This window comes from Gymnoscopelus braueri (genome assembly GCF_963280865.1).
Source record: "Gymnoscopelus braueri genome assembly, chromosome: 16".
Classification (NCBI taxonomy): domain Eukaryota; kingdom Metazoa; phylum Chordata; class Actinopteri; order Myctophiformes; family Myctophidae; genus Gymnoscopelus; species Gymnoscopelus braueri.
Genome location: NC_137616.1, coordinates 7,872,886 through 7,892,487, shown reverse-complemented (window position 1 = coordinate 7,892,487; position 19,602 = coordinate 7,872,886).

The window sequence follows — 19,602 nt, the reverse complement described above, 5'->3', positions numbered from 1 at the left end:
CAGGCTTGTATTTTTTCCCTCTACACCAAATATCTTCACTGAAAATAGCGACTTTATAGTATTATATTATGTCACAGAATGTACGAATAGAACTACTAAGATATAGATATGTTTCTATTTTAATGAGTTCCTATATCCAGAATGTATAGCCTATACTCAGTGAGGAAATAGGAGGTTCAGTGCTTCAGGACACATGGATCTAGCAGGGATTGAACTTGAACTTGAAATCTTTGAATTGTGAGGCAGTCATTCTAATTAGGTCACCCTGGAACCTTCAAACAATGTTATATTATTATTTTGTTATCCAATATTATTCTTACCAATAGAGGATAGCGTTTAATTAGTAAAAAATAATAATATATATATATATATCACATGTCACCTAATATGATTATAATATATAAATTCGTTATTTTAGAATCCTAAAATGAAACAGTTTTTGCAGGTGTGAAGGTGTGAGGTATATTTGTAGTACAAAGGCTCCCTCTACTGGTCGCATGTGTGACCTACATTTGTGATGGCTATGAAATGGAATCTGGATCTCTTTTTCCCATTGAAGATTTACCAGGAGCCAGAATCATAACGCCTCGCTAACACCATTGTGTGTGTGTGTGTGTGTGTGTGTGTGTGTGTGTGTGTGTGTGTGTGTGTGTGTGTGTGTGTGTGTGTGTGTGCACGTGCGTGCGTGCGTGCGTGCGTGTGTGCGTGCGTGCGTGCGTGCGTGCGTGCGTGCGTGCGTGCGTGCGTGTGTGTGTGTGTGTGTGTGTGTGTGTGTGCGTGTGTTACAGAGAGAGAGGAAGAGTGTATGATTATCATTTTAACTTGCCTTAATTAATAAATTAATAAATAAATACATTAATTAATTAATTAATTAATTAATTAAGGGAAAATAATCATCACGTTCATTCAGTGTAAATGTTCTTTGTTACCTTTTACCACTGAGAACCATATGTTGATGAGCAAAACGTTGAGTGTTCCTTTAATCATGCAGTCACTGAGCTGAAAATGTGGTTTGAAGTGGGATAGCTCCAAAAGTATAAAAGTTATAAAAAATGTGAAAGTCCTAGATAGCTCTACATTTTTACATTGAAATGGAGTCTGTAATTTAACGCATGTTGAAGTAACATGACAGGTGAAAATAAAAAAAGCTAAATATTTCAAAAACTACAAATTATTTCAAAGTAACAATCTCAAGCATGCATGACCACAGTAAGGTTCTGAGTATTTTGTTTCAGCCTCCAGTGAAATAAAGACTATTACAACATTACAGTAAAACAAAATGCTAACGAATATTATTAATTAAGAAATAATATAATTAATTAAATTAATATTCCTAATATTTTGGGAATATCCATGTATCAATTTTATCAAAGTTAAAAAGCAGTATTATGTCATTTAATCAAGGTTATATTTATTGTTACATCGTATAAAACATATTCTTTGTTCGGCTTCCTTCATAATAATGTAGCAGCATAGGTAATACTAATTGAAGAAAAGGAAAGAGAAAAACGAGCAAAAAAGTTGGTATATTTATACTAATAGGATAATAAAAATAGATTTACTATGTACTTACAAGCTTGGCATATTATATATACCATCAGCATTTATTAGTGACTGCCACAGTACTTTCTATATACAACAGTTTATGCAGGAACAGACGAGCATATTTAGGTGCAAAAAAGACAGGTGAGGGAGGTGTGAGGGATCTTGTCAGATCATTCATGTGCCTGATTGTATGGGGAAGATTTTCAGCAGTCTGCTACCAGTGGCCGTGAGACTGCGTAGCCATTTTACATGAGGATTCATCTGAAATGGTCCATGGTTGGCTTGGGTCTTTGATGATTCCGAAGGCTTTGCTGACACAGCATTCGTTGTATCGTTCGTTTTGTCCAATCTGTATGGTAAGGTATGTTAATTCAATATTTGGGGTGGTTGTATTTGCACAAGAAATCTGGCGCAAATTGGCCCAGTGGTTTGCAAGATTACCTCCAGACAGACAGACAGGCAGACACCTTCTTATGCAGCTTTTCAGTATCTAGTATCAGCTCACCTTTGTCTTTACCCAGCTCTTCTCTACCCACTTTTCATCTGTGTTTCCACTGTGCTCTGAAGGTACTGGGCCCCCCTCTTTAGTAGACCAAAATGTGGATAATGGCGTGACGTGCCGATTAGGGATTATGCAGTGGAAGTCAACATTGTAGACGGCTAGCCTCCTACAGAGCCATGCGTGGGAAAAGTTGTGTGAACCACTGCTCATATAACTCTTAGCAGAGGTATACTGCATCAGTTTGTTGGGCCAGAGAAAGTGAAGCCGTTCACCAGTGAGAGGAGGTTTTTCAGAGTTTTGCAGGTGGTGGTGAATAAAGATAACTTTTTGTACTAAGGATGCCCCATTGTAGGCATTAGGAGGAATCAAGGCAAAGATAAGACGTCTGTATCCAGCCCCAGGACTGTGGCTGGGCTCTTCTCTTCAACGTACGTACCTGGCAGTGGCAGGGGTGGAGGCAGCTTAGGGTTGCTGCTGGGTGTCTGGACGCTATAGAACCTAATGAAGGTAGACGTCAACTCAATGTAAGCAATACCCATGAACAGCACTGCCCACCAGTTAGCCACCATCCACTCAGCAATGGTCTTGTACAGCTCTGGATTAAAAAGGTTCTTCAGCAGCTTTAACAGAGGCCCGCCTGCGTCCACCGGGCGACACTTTGAGAACACGTCACAGTAGCCCTTGAGGTCATTGCAGGGTGATCCAGGCTGCAGAGTTATGAGCTTCCTTTTGAAGAAACCGACCCATTTCTCAGAGTCTGTGCTCTGGCAGGTGTCTGGCTTCATTTTCTCCATGCAGCAGACATAGCACTGCACAGCTTTCTCGTCCACGCCTTCTGGGCTCGCGCAGGTGCACGCGTCCAGACCATGTTTCTGACAGATGGAACCTGCGCAAACCCCATCGAGGCAGACTTGTGTGTTTCCATTGCAGGTGGTATTGAAATCGGCCTTGAATTGTGAGGGAGGGCACCTCACGTGTGTACCGTTACACATGCTTTCACGGGCACACTCCGATTCCAGTCTGCACCTGTCACCTTTGGGCTTTAAATCGCATGTCGCTGGGTCACAGCAAGAACCCTGACTGGGACTGCATTCTTTCCCGGGTTTCAGTTTGCACCTCTTGTCATCGTTCTCATCAGCGTTATAGCAGCAGGATTCTTCGCACTGGTCACTGTAGCCACAGTCACACTGTTCATCCTTCTCCACTAGCCCATTACCACAGATAGGCTGGCCAGCTTCAACAAAGCAGATCTTCATCCTCTCCTTAAGGACCTCGCTGATGGCGTTGATGCTGCACGGCGAGAACCTCCTGTGGTTGGGCTTGTCCCCCGACGTGTCGATTTGGTAGGGAAACATGATGTAGTTCCCCTCCTGCGTTCCCGGGGTGCATTCAGGTGTATCGTCGTGAGGAGAGCCAAAGCTGTGTCCGACCTCATGGGCGAGGGTGATATGTGAGACCTTGGGAGGGACATGCCTGTCGTAGTTCTTCACAGTAATGATGCCCGCGTTCAGAGATTTCCACGACTTATCGTAACCAAAGAACCTATGCTTCTCGCAGATGCCCCCGGGCCGTGGTTTTGGTTCCAACTCGGGTTTCCAAGCCCTGCCGGTCACCCCCTTCTCAAAGTCTCTGTAGGTGAAGGCATAGGCCAGACAGTAACTATCGTGGTTCTGTCGCGAGAAGAGGTCCAAAAACGTCCTACCGCCGATGTTGTGAAAGCGGAAAGGATTGGACTCGTCCCTCATGGCGCTGGTAGTGTTGATAATAATCCTTTTCACTACAAAGTTGATGTTGCGGATGCCATTGAAATCTGTTTTCTGAAAAATGGAGTTGAGAGTCTTCACGTGGCTGTTGATCTCATCCATGACCTTCCTCTTTGTGCCGTAATAGTTGTAGAAGAGGTGGTCCGTCTGGATCAAGAGCTCACAGGTGGTCTTGTCCTTCCTCTGTAGGGTGACTGGACTGTGACCTCTGTCCACCAGCAGCTTGCTAACTGCGTCCTCCGCCTCCACTGCTGGCGCCTGGTCCTCCTGCATCCACACAGAGTGGTTAGCATAGCCAACCTCCGGATGACTGATGTCATCCTCGTGATAGATGACAGAGTGATAGGACACATTCCTCTCTTTGAAGTACCTCTCAGAGGGTTCTACGTAGTACGTGCCTTCGTGTGTGTTGATGGAGCCCTCGAAACGGCCATCAATCACTGACCCATGAGCATTGGTATAGGTGCCATTCTCACCAAATGTTTGTCCAGTGTAAATGAAGTCGATATAGCCTATATCCAAGGGCAGATCCTCTCCTGATACCTTTATGGTGAGATCGGGAGAAAAGGTGGAGGTGTCCCTCTTCATCTGCAAGTTAAAGTGCCTTCCATGAGAGTGGAAGTCCAGCTGCAGGGGGTTGTTTTTGACTAGTGACTGCTGGCGCAGGGCTTCTGTGTCATAGGACAGGCCCTCATGATGGCGGATGTATTTGTTGAGAGGATTAGTATATCTTCCTCTAATAGTCTGTAGACAGCAAACCAAAAGCAACAGCTGTATACATATCACATTGAATGCCTTCATAACCGTCTACAAATTGGAAAAAAATGCTTCTCTAACAGCATGCAAAACCCCAAATCCACAACTATCCCATTTTGATATCATTCACATTCATCATCTTTTGAGCAAGCAGCCAGTGACGTAGCCCTACTGATGATGAGGTTATTGTGACGTCAGATCAAGTGTGTCAGAGAATGACCACATGGGGATGTGGTCATTCTCTCTCAGAGCTGATGCAGTTGAGAAATGAGAACTATATACATATATTAGGGTTGTCAACAGATATGAAAATGTGAAAATAGCCAGCTGAACAACAGACACGTTTCAAACTAACAGGACAAGACAACAGGAAGTGAGGTATAAATAGTGTATGATGCAACCAAGTCCAAATGAGTACAGGTGCCAACTGTCATCACCTTGAAAGCCAACAATGAGTACTCAGTATTGTTATTAGGGTACCAGGAAAGGACAAGTACTATGTGAAATAGAATGCAATTACATTACAGTTTGTAAGATGATCGCACAGAGCCAACTCAATATACATAAATACAGGCCACTGCAGGGCCTATTAAGTGCCTGAGGTTAGTAAACCAAACAAACAAGTGACTTGTGAGATTCAAAAATACATGACACATACAAATAATTTAAAAAATACAGAATGACTGTAAAAACGTAAGGAGGCCTATAGACACTATAATAATGCCACGCCCCTGCTATGGCCGTGTTTGGAATGTGTTGATTCTATTGCTTTAGACCTCCAATTTAGAGGTTTGATGTTTACTTCTGCACAATTAGAAAACAGTAATGTAGCTGACTGAACGTCTGAAAAGAAAATCACAAAAAGCAACTCAATAGAAGCTCCTCATTAAGACCCTTACGTTGTGATATTAGCATCTTGCATGATGCTCTACACGGAGCAAGACATTTAGATAACACACACACACACACACACACACACACACACACACACACACACACACACACACACACACACACACACACACACACACACACACACACACACACACACACACACACACACACACACACACACACACACACACACACACACACACACACACACACACACACACACAAGAAGTGCAAGACAGATGAGAACTTCTATGATGGTTCCATCTGGTCTGATACACACAAGAGCTTTGTTTTTAGGAGAATTTTTATTGCAAATATATGAATTTTAATTTGCTAATCTGGAACGGTACAGTTAAAACAGAAAAAAATAAGGAAATGTACACACAATCATCATTCCACCTACAGTACCATAGGCTGACATGTTTCTCTAATGGTATACCCATAGGGGTACATGGAGGTACTACAGGGTGTACATGAGAGGAAGTGGAAAATTGAAACATTCATTTTACTGTTATGATTAATGATAAAACATTGTAAAACTTTGTGTGAACCTGCTGATCTGTAAAGTGTTATATAAAAAAAACATGACTAGCATGACTGTTATTGAATGGAAAGCAATATTTGAACGTATTTACATACAAATGAAAACCACTGTTATTGAGTATAGCCCAACTTATGTGGGTAACTGGCTCATCAAATGTATTTGAAAAATGCTCTAACAATGTTTTAAAATGTTTACCAAATGTTTTGAAAAAATAAAATAAAATAAACTACACTGCTCCAAAAAATAAATGGAACACTTTGATCCCTTAATTATTTTGAGCAGTTTTCGTTAGCATTATGTACACAGTTCATGAAAAAACTCAAAAGAATTAAGGGATCAAAGTGTTCCCTTGCAACATGGAAAAACTGTCTGTTAGAAATAGTTTTATATACATGTTGGAGAGGGTTGCTTGGTATACAGCTTTTTGATAAAAATAGCAGTAATCTAATCTCTTGAGCCACTGAAGCCAGACAACTATTTAGATTAGTCATTAGTCATTTGAGATTATAGTCGACTAAATCTACAGTTAATTTAGTCGACTAAAAATGTATTCGGCGGCCTTGATGGCGTCGTAATGGCTGATTTTACAATTGGTTGCATGCTGAAAATAGCCGATCTACAAGTTCACAACGCGTCGCACTAAGACGCGTTGTGAGCTTGTAGATCTGCTTTGATTTCCAGAGCACAACACTGGAGCGCAACCAAACATAAAATGACTTGTCTTTTAGTTCTACTGGATCTCTTCTCCACTGGTCCCTCACTAACATTTTAGTCTAGTTTTTATTTGTTGACAAAATTGTCAATATATTTAGTCTTAGTTTTAGTCATCGTAGCTTAGTTTTTATTTCGTTTTCGTCAGTGAAAAAAGGTAGGCCTAGTCGACAAAGATTTTCCGTCATAGTTTTAGTCGACGAAATCAACACTGCTTTACAGTCTGCGTTTTTTTTTGCTTTACTGTACTGTATAGCGTAAGCATTTCTAGAGCAGTGGTTCTCAACCTTTTCTGGATTAGGGCCCACTTGAAAATCTTGAAAGCATTCACGGCCCACGCATCAATTAAATCTTCAGAAATAGCATAAATATTTGATCTACAAGCTCACAACACGTCACAATGCGTCACGTTGTGAGCTTATAGATCTGCTATTTACTTTTTTAATCTCACTCCCAAGAAATACCCTGTGTGCTGAATGCGAACACACCCAGTAATGTTTGTAAACATGAAACCGGTCTATAATAATATCCTTGACCAGGACACACTTCACTTGCTGGCTTCCCACTCACAAAACATGACAATTACATGTGTTGGAGCGCCCGGCCGAGCCAGAGGCACCGCAGCCAGGAAGTGAACCTATAGACCTGTGCAGCTGTGCCCTCAATTCTCGATTCATAATATTTACACAATCTAATTCTTTAAATTCTATCTTTGTGTTTTCTCTCTTATATACAAAGTGTTAAGTAGTATATAATATATATTATATACTATATATAGTAGTATATAATAATAGTAAATATTAATAGGACGTAACATGTATAACCACCTCCCTACCAACATACAGCTGTTTAATTCTCACACCGTTTACAGTGGACATGTTTGTCCCTTGGTGTGAATATGCAGGTGCCTTATCAGGTTATGTGAATGACTAAAACTCTTATGACACTGTTTACAGATGTACGGTTTTTCTCTAGTGTGGACACGCTGGTGTGACCTCAGTGAATGTGGCAGACTAAAACTCTTGTGACACTGTTTACAGATGTAAGGTTTTTCTCCAGTGTGGACAAGCTGATGTAACGTCAGGTCATATGACTGACTAAAACTCTTGTCACAGTGATTACACTGGAAAGGTTTTTCTCCAGTGTGGACACGCTGGTGTCTGTTCAGGTGGTGTGGCAGACTAAAACTCTTGTTACACTGGTTACACTGGAAAGGTTTTCCTCCTGGGTGGACATGCTGATGTCTGTTCAGGTCTTGTGACTGACTAAAACTCTTGTGACACTGTTTACAGATGTAAGGTTTTTCTCCAGTGTGGACAAGTTGGTGTCTGTTCAGGTGGTGTGGCAGACTAAAACTCTTGTTACACTGGTTACACTGGAAAGGTTTTTCTCCAGTGTGGACACGCTGGTGTGTGTTCAGGTTATGTGAATGACTAAAACTCTTGTTACACTGGCTACACTGGAAAGGTTTTCCTCCAGTGTGGACACGCTGGTGTCTCTCCAGTTTACTTAACCTACTGAAACTCTTGTCACATTGTTTACAGGCGTGTTTTTTCTTTCCTGTGTAAGACATGCGATGTGTCTCTACTTCTCTAGGCTGAGTTAAAGTTTTGGTAGACTGCTGAACACTGCAAGATCTTGGTTGGTCTGTGCTTCCTGGTTTCTGGCTGGTTACAGAGCCGTTGATTGGCTGACAGGCTGCTGAGGTGATGTGTCCACTCCTCAGCATTTGGCAGTAGATGTCGCTGTGGCTCCTCTTCAAGTGTTTATGGAGGAAGACCTGAGACGTGAAGGCATATGGACACTCAGAACAGGAAAAGACCTGAGCCTGGGAAGACTTGGACAAGACTCCTGAGAGAGAGAGAGAGAGAGAGAGAGAGAGAGAGAGAGAGAGAGAGAGAGGGGGGGGTGAAAGAGAGGAAGAGAGAGTAGAGAAGGGGATACAATCTGTCAAAACTAGACATTTTAGGTTCTGGTTCACCTCAACCCCAGTTTTTGTTGCATTAAAATTAAGCGAAGGTGGGCATGGATTAACGCACAGGCTCACAGGGCTTCAGCCCTTGGCCCGAAGCTCCGGGGGCCCCGTCCACAAAGCCCCTGGCAGCACCAAACAACTACGCTTTTCACCCCATCCCGTGCCTGCCTCATGCCTCGGTACCTGACTCACCTACTGGTCTGTCTGGTGGTATTGGATTATACAGGTTAACAGACAGACATTCTAACCAGGAAGAGGATTACCACACACCTCAGCCTCAACCACAGCCACAGGAACAGGACAGTACAGCAGTGTTAATTTCGTAGACTAAAACTATGACGATTCTTTTTCGTCGACTACCTTTTTTCACTGACGAAAACTAAATAATAATTAATAAAAACTAGACTAAAATGTTAGGGAAGGACTGGTGGAGAAGCGCAGCGCGACACGTTAAGAGCTAATTTCAGAATGCAACCAGGTGTAAAATCAGCCATCAGACGCCATCAAGGCCCGCCAAATTACATTTTTCTACATCAACTGTAGATTTAGTAGAATAAGATCTTATGATATTTAGTCGACTAAAACTAGACTAAAAGTAAAACATTTCAGATTCCTAATTTTTTTTTGTTAGATGATGTTATAGTTTGTTCGCAATCTACTTTAGTTTAATTCGTAATAGATAGATACACTATTCAGACATACAAGTTACATTTAACAGACAGTTAGATGGTTTACCTTTAGCAGTGCTCTTATTGTTCCACAGCTCATCAAAGATGATTCCCAGTTCCTTTGCATACTCATCTCCGTACCATACAAGCAGCTCTTCTCCCCTGGCCACAGGACGACAACAACGATACAAGACCCGTCCTCGATGCTGGAACGCTATCAGGTTCTGTTCCATTTCATTACGAGCACAGTTCACATACCTGACACACACACACACACACACACACACACACACACACACACACACACACACACACACACACACACACACACACACACACACACACACACACACACACACACACACACACACACACACACACACACACACACACACACACACACACACACACACACACGCACGCACTATGGGGCTCCATTAGTGCCACGTAAGCACACCCCCTGTCCTGTAATCGTGTACTTTTTTTTTTGTGTTGCACAGAACCGCATAGACGTGTAGTGTACTTTCCCATTGACTCACAATGGGAACACGTGCACGCGCGCGTTCACGCGTAACAGTGCAACCACTGCATCTTGACCTACAGGGTAACACGTCTACGTGTAGATTCATGCGTCTGTAGCAAAGGCACGCGTCAACGCACGCATGATTTATTTGGTCACGCGACTAGGCGAGGCGCGGAGAGATGAGTGGGTGCTGTGCCACCTTGGTGCGCGCTGCGTGGAACGCCTCACCTACCCGTGTGACATAACTGAGCTCTGTACATAACGCATCGTGTGCCCTTGTGACATAACTCTGCCCTGCACAGAACGCCTCATATGCACGTGTAAGTCTTAAAATAAAAAAAATTAAATATTTGTATTAATTAATTCAGTTACCTCTCCTGATATGTGATTCAATTTATGAAGTGGCTTTCTGCAATTACGCACAGAAGGTGCGCTGTCCCTCTCCAAGTCTCCATTCTTGAATCCTGTCCTTTGCAATCAATAGCCTATTGCATTGATTGCAATAAAATTTAATTCCAAGTCATCAGTAACATATAGGCTGTATTAATTTCTGTCAAATAATCTTTTATTTCAAGGCAATTATAAACTGTACAGTATGATTCCAACATCGGGTTTTGTTGATCACCGCGCCATGCACTCTTCTCGTCTTTTTATATTAGCTAATACTCAGTCAGATCATAACCAAAAATTAAAATAAAAAGAACGCCAGAATCCGTGAAATCTAAGCTTTGTATGTTTATCTGGCCCATGGCTGGATTCTTTCATTATTTCCTGATATGAATGAATTACGCAAGGAATTACGCAATCACGGCGCGGTCGGTGCCAAAAACTCGGCGGTCGTGGGTGTCTTCTAACACTTAGAGCTCTCTCAAATCAAATCAATTTTAAGTTCTTTGGAACCTTAGCTTTTGTTTCGTGTACAGCTCATCACTGTATATTCTATCAATATCCATTGATAAAGCAATTAAGCAACAGCGGCTTTTAAGCAGAGTGCATGGTGCAGGGCATCACCGTACGTGGCTTTGATCTGACACGAATTTGCTTCATTTAGCATCATTGCAAATATATTATCATCAGTAACATGTAGGCCTAGCCCTAGGCTATAGTATTTTCTCTTAAATAATCTTCTATTTCAAGGCAATAAACAGCTGTACAGTATAGCCTATGGTGTCAAATCAATGGTGCCGCTCTGGCTTTCCAACGGGTCCAATTGTGACCATGTTTTCAAATGCCTATATGCTCCCCAAATGCGCCAAGCTCCCTTCCAACAACAATAAACATATGCGTTTATGCCATAGAGGTATTACTTCTGTGTTACATGACTGCAGAGCGCAACAATTATCCTTCTCTCTCAAAAAGGAGAGAGGAAAAACAGAAAGAAAAAAGTAGCGAAACCACATCTCACCTGCTCGTCTAGATAACGATTTCACACATTTTGATACAATTCAAAGTGTTATAGAATCTGTCTCCCATTGGTGTGTTTTTCATATGCGTTTTACAATGTTAATGTAATAGATAATAAACTTTAATCTCATTTAGATTGACCTGGTTAAATACGGGGTTTAATTCATCCTAAGAGCAAATCATGGGAATAAATATAACTGGAAATCAGATTTCCAGTTACTTCATTGTTATGCGTTATTATAGATTGGCTTCTATGGATGGGACAGGTTTTAATTTCGACGCCTGTAGTCATTATGAGTTGTATTATTGGATCAGCACTGCGCTTCTCAGACAATGGACAGACAATGAACTGCTGTGCAAGTCTAACCCTAGGCTGGTGTCCACCATGGAAATAGCCTATTTGGTCGCTTTCATCACGTTGATGAATTAAAGTATATACCAGAACAGCCCTTGCAAAATGTTCATGTGTAGCCTATAGGCCTATTAGATGTTTAGTCCGTGGTCCGCTGCCGGCCTGCCACTTATCTGACACGCACTTGTCTCTCTCTCTCTCTCTCTCTCTCTCTCTCTCTCTCTCTCTCTCTCTCTCTCTCTCTCTCTCTCTCCCTCTCTCCAAGTGCCTATTCATTCAATGATGATTGATGGGTTGTGATGAAGTCATGGTTCCCCGAAAATTATAATACTATCATGTCTCTCTGTTTTTCTGTCTCGAGATAGACAGACAGACAGTCTGACAGACATGGCAATCCAATCTGATGGCGAGATGTTCATGTTCCATATTAAGCTATAATGTGACCTAAAAAAAGATAGGCCTAAATATAATAATGTGACCCCAAAAAAGATCAATATAAAATAATTAGACCCTTCCCACATTATCCACACCAATCTTTGAAGGCAACATTTTCATATGTCAATTCAGTGTTTTTCTCCAACAGCCAGCTGCGCTCCTGAGCAGCGCAGCGCGCGCGCACACACACGCACACGCACACGCACACGCACACGCGCACACACACACACACACACACACACACACACACACACACACACACACACACACACACACAGTGCACCGCATCAGAGCAGATCTACAAGCTCACAACGCGTCTCATTCGCGGTAGGCTACTTGTGGTCTTGTATATCGCATTAGCTGTAGAATACAACTCTCGTAGACGTATTTATGATTCTGACGTTTTCAATCTACGAGAGTTGTAGGGTTCACCCCCCATGGACACAGAGACTTTCAGCACTATACCCCGTAGACACTCCAAACATGTACAAATAAAAAATGAAGGTGCTTCCATGCCCCAAATGTTAACTCTCGCTACGGGGTAGTAGTTTAATGTAATAATCCATATCTTTCAATAAAGAAGTGTTTTAATGCCGTCTATGGCCGAATGCCATTGTTTCACCCTCGCTTACTTCCTGTTTACATTGAGTGTAATTCCGGGTTTCACCAGATGGGCGCGTCACTACCGCCCATTGGGAACTTCCGACAGAATCAGCCACAGTCGGCATTAAACACTTCTTTATTGAAAGATATGGATTATTACATTAAACTACTACCCCGTAGCGATAGTTAACATTTGCTGCGTGGGGGTAAGCACCTTTATTTTCAATTTGTACATGTTTGGAGTGTCTACGGGGCATAGTGCAGAAAGTCCCTGTGTCCATGGGGGTGAACCCTACAACTCTCGTAGATTGAAAACGTCAGAATCGTAAATACGTCTACGAGAGTTGTATTCTACAGCTAATATCGCATAATGTTAACCACTCGAAACCATTGTGCGACGAAGAACAAAATAATCCTGGCTGGCACAGAGACTTCCCTTGCAACATTTTTGCAAAATTCATGGATTTAAGAACTATGAAGGGTGCACCAACATGAACGTTTTTTTTCTAAAGCATTAGATGGCGGGCCAGAACATAATGAAAGGCTAATTTAAGAAATGGATAGTTAACAAATGTACTGGAACTCCAAGAGTCAAGACAGAACGCCTTATATTTGGCACACATTTGTGATACTCTCACAGTCACAGAGAATGAATCAAAATGTAAGCTATTAGGTGGCATAATAAACCGTAAACAGCGGTCCCCCCCCCCCCTCCTCCAAGACTGACCATGTAGCAGCCTACCGTCCTCATCATAATCATTCAATAATTTGAATGATTTTACTTTTATTCTCATTATACCCCGCAATGCCAGACGTAGGCTGCAACGTCACATTATTAAGCATGATTCATCAGGATCGCTTTGCAAATCCACAAGCTCACACTGCAGCGCAGATTGAATATATTCGGGGCGCAACACCGTTGTCATAAAGTAACAAAGTACATGTACTCAAGTACTGCACTTAAGTACAAATTTTAGGTATTTTTACTTTACTGGAGTATTGCCAATTTTCAGTAGGCCTACTATTGTATTACTTCTACACCCCAACGGCAAATATTGTACTTTTACTCCACTACAATCATTTGAAAACTTTAGTTACTAGTTACTTTGCTATTATCAATTATTATATTATAAAACCACTTTAGCCCTATTTTATAGGCCTACATAGGCTATTTGAAAATAGCCAATCTAATGCATCGCATTGCAACACATTGTGAGCTTGTAGATCTGCTATTTTCAAATATTAGTACTTTTACTTTTGGTACTTTAAGTACATTTTGATACTAATACTTTTGTGCTTTTACTCAATTTTGAATTCCAGACTTTTACTTAGGTAAAATATCTGAGTACTTTTCCCACCATGCACTGACCGTTGTACGTCGAAGCATAAATTGGTCGTTACTGGATGGATTGCAGCTGCTACTTGAGAGAGACAGACTGCTTGAGATCGCTAAACATTAATCTGCTAGTTAACAAGAGAAATGACACTATCCAAAAGTATAAAGCAGGGGTCTTCAACAGGGGGTCCGGGACCCCTAGGGGGTCCTCAGAGTTACTACAGGGGGTCCACCAAATCTTTGTGTGTTATCTTTTTTTTTTTTTTTACCTTAACCACTTGAACCCTGGCATCCCTTTTCTGAGGAGAACTTTAGCCTATTAGCAGATCTACAAGCTCACAACGCCTTGTAGATCGGCTATTTTTGGCAAAGAGATATATAGGTGTAGAGGGGAAAAAAGAGCAGACCAAGTAAACAAAAAAAGTTTAATCTGAAACACAATTTTATACAATATAGAGGGGGTCCCTGCTTCGTCTCTCTCTCAGCTAGGGGGTCCTTGGCCTGAAAACGTTGAAGACTCCTGGTATAAAGAGTATAAAAGATATGTGTAAAAGATATGTGACAGTGCTGAAAACAGGGCATTTAAAGATGAATTTGGACACATTGGACAGCAGCAGTGCGGAAATTGCGCACCAGAGCGCACTCGCCTATTAGTTTGTATTGGCCAGTGTGCTCATGAGTTTCTTATACCTGGTGTCATCAATGCAAAGCCGTTGTGTTTCATCGGCTACACACTTTTTGGCTGTTTGCAAGCCAAGGAATATAATTTTAGATGGTAAGATGAAGCATGCATGGTACCAGGCAAGTTAGGCTATAAAGTTTAATAAGCATCTTTCAGGTGGGGACATATTCTCTATGGACATTATAGCTATAGGACTGTCAGTCCATATTTTAAAATGAAAATCATAAAATCATTATCAAAATAATGTATTTTAATATAAAACATGGATCACATGATTGTCCATCCTACATAAACAACGTGTGTGTGTGTGTGTGTGTGTGTGTGTGTGTGTGTGTGTGTGGCATTGCGGGGTTCTCTCGGTCCGACCCGCGCCAGGTGTTCCATTCCATTCCGTTTTGCTTTCGCCCTTCTATTAAGTGTCAATGATTTGATTGTTGAAATACGGACAAAACAAATTGTTCTTGCGATTGCTTAGCTCACCATGACAGGAGATGGACCATGAAACCGACACCTCTAGTTCAAATCCGGATGGTAGAATGATGTTCAATTGTTACACCGATACTGTTTTCAAACGAATCTGCTTAATTTATATTTCAATTTCGGTCAGAAAGTTCCCTGTGTGAAATTTGATTTGGTGAATAAATTATTTTCAACTTGTTTGATCAGCCTTTGTCATTTTTGACACCCTGAGAAATAGCATCTTTAATTAGCTGACTAAAATCCTTGGATTCATGTTGGACCTATAGATCAAATCCCAGAGCAGTTGTGTTATATTTCTCCATATTCCTATGAGAAGATGCGATTCCAGAATTTAATTGCAGTGTTCCTGTAAAATAAAAAAAACATTACACTGACTCTCACCAATGAATTGAATATTTGTATTGGGAAACGTCAGAAGACAATGCATATCTGCCAGGGCTGTCACCATTCATGAGTCCATTCTGGAGGCTTGGAGACTCCTAAAAGTTGCTAGAGACACTGATGCCACAACTGGTATGTGGCTGTGGCTTGCGTTGGGTCGGAACTCTGTCCTCGGTGTGCATAAGAAAATTTCTCAGGGAACCCGGTTGTACTAAGCTGGGACACTTGCTGGTGCCGTTTGAGACCCTACAACAGCGGGTCCACATTTGGCCTAGGCTGCTAAAGCAGATCGTTAAGGAAGTCAATGAGTCTTCCTCCACACCTGAACACCTTCTTGGAGGAGAACTGGTCAACAGAGGGCCTGTGGGAGGAGGATATAGACTACGTCTTCCCATGCCTGAAGGTGTCTCCTAAACTGGGGCAGTGGCAGGAGGAGGAAGACACTTTCCTCTCATTCGCAACTCCACATCCTGGCTGGTTTGAGGACTTGGAGAAAAAGGCAATGTATTTCCTATGCGTGAGTCAGTCTCTGCATACCATGAAAATATAGAGGTGGACCGAGCCCAGGTTCTTCACCAAAAGGCTGTTGGCGGGTCGACCGGGGCCGTTGCCTGGCACCCAGTGGCCGGTACCCAGTGACTGCTATATGATATATTAACGGAATAAGGGTAATGTTGTAATACGTGTAATAGTGTAATAATTGTAATGGTGTAATAATGCAACAAGTTTAATAGTGTAATAGTGTAATAACATAATAATGGTAACAGTGTAATAGGTTTAATAGTGTAATAGTGCAATATGTGTGATAGTATAATAGGTATAATAGTGTAGAAAGGGTAAAAAGTGTAATAGGTGTAATAGTGTAATGACGCAATAGGGTAATAGTGCAATAGGTGTTATAGTGTAGTGAAGTAGTTGGGGTTTGGGTGGATGTGGGCGGAATTGGGTGAATGTGACCACTTATAACACTATCACACTTTTACACTTATTAACTTATTGCACTATTACACCTGTTCAACTATTAGAGTATTACCCTCATTGCGTTATTACATCTATTACACTATTACACACGTTGCACTATTACACCTATTACACTATTACACCTATTACATATTAAACTTAATGCAATATTACACTATTCCACCTATTACACTACTACCCCTATTGCGTTGTTACACTATTACATTAGTACACCTATTACACTATTACACCTATTACACTTATTGCATTATTACACTATTACCCTTATTGCGTTATTACATTAGTAAGGCAATATCTTGGGCAGTATCATTATTTAATAAAGGATTATTATTGTTATTATTATTATTATTATTATTACTATTATTATTACCCTTATTATTATTACCCTTATTATTATTATTATTATTTTATTTTTTATTATTATTACTACGTGTGAATGTACGTGACAGGTTGTAGCGCATGTAGCTTACGCGTAAATGTACACGACGCGTTGCAGCGCGTAACGCGTGCTTACGTGTGAATGTACGTGACAGGTTGTAGCGCATGTAGCTTACGCGTAAATGTACACGACGCGTTGCAGCGCGTAACGCGTGCTTTTGTGCAGTGCACGCGCAGAACGAACGTGTACACACACACACACACACGTAAGAAAAAATCATGTGGTCACAGGAGGCGTCATGCGCCCCTCGTGGCACTAACGGAGCCCCATACACGCACACGCACACGTACACGTACACACAGACACACACACACACACACACACACACGTACGCACACGCGCACATATACAATTTTCAATTTGTATGTAAAAACAAACAAAAAATAGACCCTATACACAAAACATACAAAAGATATTGGTCTCCAAATTGAACAGAATATTTTATCATCACTACACTGACTGCCTGTTGTAGGATAAATTTTAGGATATTTCTGATGCCTGTTTCCTGATTACAAGCCTGTGTGCAGAGGTCAGGCAGGAACCTGTTGTTCCTGAGTGGAGGTTGAAGGTCTGTCTTTTTCTGTGCCTGGTACAAGCTCTAAAGATATATTTGTAACTATAATCTAGAGGTCTACATACTGCATTTATACCATCTATTGATATGTATAGATGTAAACTAATAGTTTGTGGGAGAAAGCATTGATCTACAAGAGTTTACAACCAGAGAATCATGTCCTACCTCATCCAGTTGGACAAAGTCTCGTCCTTAGCATCAATGTAGTCATACCGGTTTCTCTCCCTGCGGATCTAAAGAAAAAGAGACACATTATTTATGTTTAAGTATACTGACATACCAGCTCAGTGAGAAACAGGAGATAGGCTCCTGACCTATATAGACACAAGGCTACTTACATATACGTTATGCTGACATAAAAACATCTGTCTATATGAACCTACTATAAAGGCTTTTCTATATACTGTATGACATACAAATATCTATCGTACTTTCGTACTTTACTCCCCCCCCCGCACACACACACACACACACACACACACACACACACACACACACACACACACACACACACACACACACACACGCACACGCAAACGCACACTCACCACCCAGGAGTATCCACTCTCTACAGCCTCCTCTTTGCCAGTCTTCAGTCCTTCATAAGGACCAAAGTGAGTCCCGACAGGAAGCTTAGAGTCTCCACAGTAAAACACTCCTTGACCTGCACCTCGAATGCGTGACTTTCTAATCTGAAAACACACACACGCGCGCGCGCACGCACGCACGAACACACACACACACACACACACACACACACACACACACACACATTACATTACATTACATTACATTACAGTCATTTAGCAGACGCTTTTATCCAAAGCGACTTACAATAAGTGTATTCAACATAGGTAGGGAACGAAAACTACTAATCACCAGAAGTCTTTAGTGCATTTTCTGCATAAACAAGCAACCAAGAGTATACCTAGCGCTAAGGTAAAAGTGCAATATATCAGCTACCTATTTCCTTAAACAGATGAGACAAAATAGCTAAATCAAATGAGCATGAGCTAAAACAAATAAGTATATCGACTAAACAAGATCCAATAAACAATCCAATAATCCAATAAACAATACAGCAATAGAAAACAAGCGTTCGTACAACTAGTTAACAACAAGTAGGTCAGGCAGGGAGGAAGGGTAGTGTTTCCTGAAGAGGTGAGTTTTCAGCCTGCGGCGAAATATGGGCAGTGACTCTGCTGTCCTAACATCAGTGGGAAGTTCATTCCACCACTGTGGGGCCAGAACAGAAAAGAGTCGTGACCGTGTGGATCGGCCAGAAGGACCCTTGAGTGACGAGGCAATCAGTCGCCCCGAGGTGGCAGACCGAAGTGGTCGGGCAGGGGTGTAGGCATCGACCATAGCCCGGAGGTAGGAAGGAGCTGTTCCTTTCACTGCCCTATAGGCTAGCACCAGGGTTTTGAACTGGATGCGAGCCGCTACGGGGAGCCAGTGTAGAGAGCGGAGAAGGATGGTTGTGTGGGAGAACTTGGGGCGGTTGAACACCAGACGAGCCGCAGCTTTCTGAACAAGCTCCAGAGGTTTGATGGCAGATGCCGGAGCACCAGCAAGGAGGGAGTTGCAGTAGTCCAGGCGGGAGATGACGAGAGCCTGGATGAGCACCTGGGCTGCCTTCTCCGTGAGGAAGGGGCGAATCCTCCTGATGTTGTAGAGCAGGAATCTGCAGGACCTCGTCACTGATGCGATGTTTGCCGAGAACGTCAGTTGATCGTCCAGGGTCACACCCAGATTCTTTGCAGTCCGAGTTGAGGTCACCACAGCATTATCAATGGTGATGGCCATGTCTCGGTGCGGACAGCCCTTCCCCGGGAGGAACATCAGCTCGGTCTTGTCCAGGTTGAGCTTCAGGTGGTTTGTCGACATCCACTCCGAGATGTCAGCCAGACAAGCAGCAATGCGTGCCTCCACCTGGGTATCAGAGGGGGGGAATGAGAGGATTAGCTGGGTGTCATCGGCATAGCAGTGGTAGGAAAAGCCATGGGAGTGGATGACAGCACCCAGAGATGTAGTGTAGAGAGAGAAAAGAAGAG